Source organism: Nicotiana attenuata, chromosome 1 (assembly GCF_001879085.1).
Source record: "Nicotiana attenuata strain UT chromosome 1, NIATTr2, whole genome shotgun sequence".
Taxonomy (NCBI): Eukaryota; Viridiplantae; Streptophyta; class Magnoliopsida; order Solanales; family Solanaceae; genus Nicotiana; species Nicotiana attenuata.
In genome coordinates this window covers 25,204,086-25,207,550 of record NC_031989.1, presented here as the reverse complement: position 1 = coordinate 25,207,550, position 3,465 = coordinate 25,204,086, and positions in this window count along the sequence as shown.

Sequence of the window (3,465 nt, the reverse complement as noted above, 5' to 3'; positions counted from 1 at the left end):
TCTTCTTTGCACATTCTTGAGTCATTCTTCAAATGGGAATGGTATTGGAGAAACAGAAATACGTGAAAAATGATGAAAGAGAAGCCTGCAGAAAAGGGAGGAAACAAATCTGATGTGAATATGAAAAAATATTTAGTCCCAAATTTTTAGGCGCCTAATTTGGAAGGAATAAGCTATTCAAATATTTATCCCAGATTTGTAGGCGCCTAATTTGGAAGGAATCAGCTCTTAATATTGGATATTTAATGAATGGTATAAATTTTGTAGGAAAAATATAAACATGGCGGGTAATAATAAAAATATGTACATTTTTAGTAATAAGATTTCATATATGGTATAGATAGGAAAAAATCTCTAAATTAAATATATTAGGGGACACTTTTTTCCTCAAATTTGTCGTTCTAAAGACATACTGAAGTAGTAATAAAGTATCCTCTGTTTATAGGAGTAACTACTTAAACTTTTAAGACGTTCCATTACATATACTAATGAGATTTCCTGCTTGTGATAGTTTTGAGTTTCATATTCTTAACATTGGTTTAGCTCACGCATAGGAATCTTGGATCAATGGTAAGGTTGTCTCAATAGGACCTATAAGTTGCGAGTTCGAACCGTGAAAACAGTTATTAATACTTGCATTAGGCCTAGGCTGCTTACATCACATCCCTTGGTGGTGCGTCCCTTCCTCGAACCTTGCATGAATACGGAATGCTTTGTGGCTTTTTGCACCGGGCTGTACCGGTTTTGCTCAAAGTCTTTTATAAAAGGATAGTTAAATGAAATTGAGACCCCTTGAAATCAAGGGCGGATTTATAGCCCTAATTATGGGGCACGTGAACTCATGGTCTCACCGTCAAACTAGGTATTTTATATACCTATTTTCTAGAATTAGTCTAATATTATTTATGGCACCCAAGCTGCTAAAGAATTGAATGGTACGCTTGGTTGAATATTGGATTATTTATCCTAAGGAACAATGATCGATTCGCACTTAATACTTTTTTTCTATTTTTTTTGATGGGCACCCATATTCAAGAAATCCTAAATTCGCCTCTGCTTGGAATAGGGACGACAGAAATGTAAATTGAGGTCTTCTCTCTTGTTTGTCTCTATTTTATATTTGTTAAATCGTCTCACTAACTTGAGAATGCAAGATATGCTAAGAAAATAATAAAGATAATACCAAAAAATTGCATTCCCCATAGTGATGGCAACAAGGCGGTGCGGGACGATGCGGGTTTGAACTTTTGCGGGGCGGGGCGGCTTTAAGGTTATGCAGGTGCAGGACGAGTTCAAATTTTTAAAGAGTGTTTAAAACGATTGTAGGGCGGTTGCGGGTTAATTGCGGGTATGTTGCGTATTAGATCAAAATAAGTGGCTAGGTTAAGGATTTGCAAGTTGCAACTGAAAGTTTTATCTTTTACACATTTAATTCTTGAACAAACAATTTTTGGTACGTGGTTACTAATTATTACTACAAATCTTATGACAATAATCTAGAATCTTGAATATATAATTTCCCCAATGTACTTTTGAGAGAAAAAAAAGTTTTGCAAAATAAATATATATTGAATTATTGTAGTTTCTTTTTGTTTAGGAGTGTTCTTACTGTTTATAAATATAAGAGTCTGAAGCCTGCAATTTCGCTAAATAAATTAAAGGATCATAAATTTCGGAGCCAAAGCTAAAATCATCCCGTGAAAGAAAAATAATAATAACAGTGCATATAAAGGTCTCTCTCTAAGTAAATACTACTATATTTTATATGCAAAGCAAAAATAAATGTTGAGAAGGGAAAAAGTGAGTATATTAATTAGCAATTTACTGTCTAAAGTTGAATTTTTTTAAAAAAAAAGTATCTAAAGAATGGAGATGAATGATGTCTCAAGTTAGAAAAAGATTTGCCACCGAATTAATCCTCACTAAAAAAACGAAAAAATATTTTGTTATACGGGGCGGTACGGGGCAGTGCGGGTTGAAAATAGAAGAACTTTTTATGTGAGGCGGGGCGGGACAGGTTGAAATCTTTGCGGGTTAAGGTTCGACACGCCTCGCAATCGTCTCTCCCCACCCCATTGCCATCTCTAATTCCCCACTCTTTTAAAGGAAACAAAATGAAAAATTAGGTCTTCATACTTTATTTTCCTTTATCTAGCTTTACTGTCCTTGCGAAAATAAGAAAAACCTTCCAAATACAAAAGGTGAAACTCAAACATGATAACGAGCTTATCAAAATGTAAATAATTACTTTTCAGTCCAAGTAATAAAATAATCATTGTCCTAAAGTTCAAATTTATTCTAAATTTTCATATTTTCATTTGTGGAAAGCAGCTATTTTTCAAATACATGATTGAAAAGTGGGCAGTGATATAATTTGAACACTTATTCCTCAATTTTAAATCAATAAAGCAGGCTTGCTACCACATTAAACTAAGCTTACTTAAAGATAATTTAAGCCTCATTTGTATTTTTTAAGATTAAGACGTCTGAATCCGAATACACATCTGAATATTAAGATGTGTATTAAGATTAAGACATCTGAATCTGAATACATATCTGAATATATTAAGATGTGTATTAAGATCTGAATAGAACTAATTAAGACTGTTTGATTTTTAACATCTGAATGTATAAAATTTATCTTTATTTGAATATTAATAAACATAAAATTCAAATGTAATACTAACTAATATAATATTCTATCAACAAAATATATAGTTTTTTAAAATATGACAATTGTTGGTGGTGATGGCTAACGGGTGAATGTCGACTAGAGGCGTTGGTTGGTGATAGTTTTGGTTGATGATGGTGGTTCATGCTAGTAGCTAGTAGCGGTTGGTAGTGGTGGCGATTACGATTGAGGATGCTGGCGATGGGTGGTGATAGGTAATAATGGCGGGTGGTGGTAATAGTTGTGACTGAGGAAGGTGGTGGGTGGGTGGTGGTAGGTTATAAGATGGGCAGTACCGGCTGTGGTTGTTGATGGTGATGGGGTGGTCAGTTGTGGTAGTTGAGGTGGATGAGTGTTGATTGTGGGTGAGAATGATGGTGGTCGGAGTGGTGGGGATAGTGGGTGGTAATGGTTGATAATGGTGGCGGTTATGATGGAGGATGGTGGTGGTGGTGGTGGTTGAGTATAGTGGTGGTGGCGGCATAGTGGTAGTTGATAATGGTAGGCGGTGGCGGCAGTTAATATGAATATGTGATAGCATCTTAATGAAATTAAGTCGTTGTTATAGATCTTAATCATACAGACCTATTCAGACCCATTAAGTGGTTGTGAAGTAAAAAAACGAACACACTTAATGATTAAGATCTAAATAATTAAGATTCAGACTTTAAAAACAAACGTACTTAATGTCTGAAATCTGAATGATTAAGATTCAGACCTCCATTAAGTGCAAACAAATGAGGCCTTAATTGATTTTTCTGAAACCTTTTTGTGGAAAATGTCGATGACTCAAT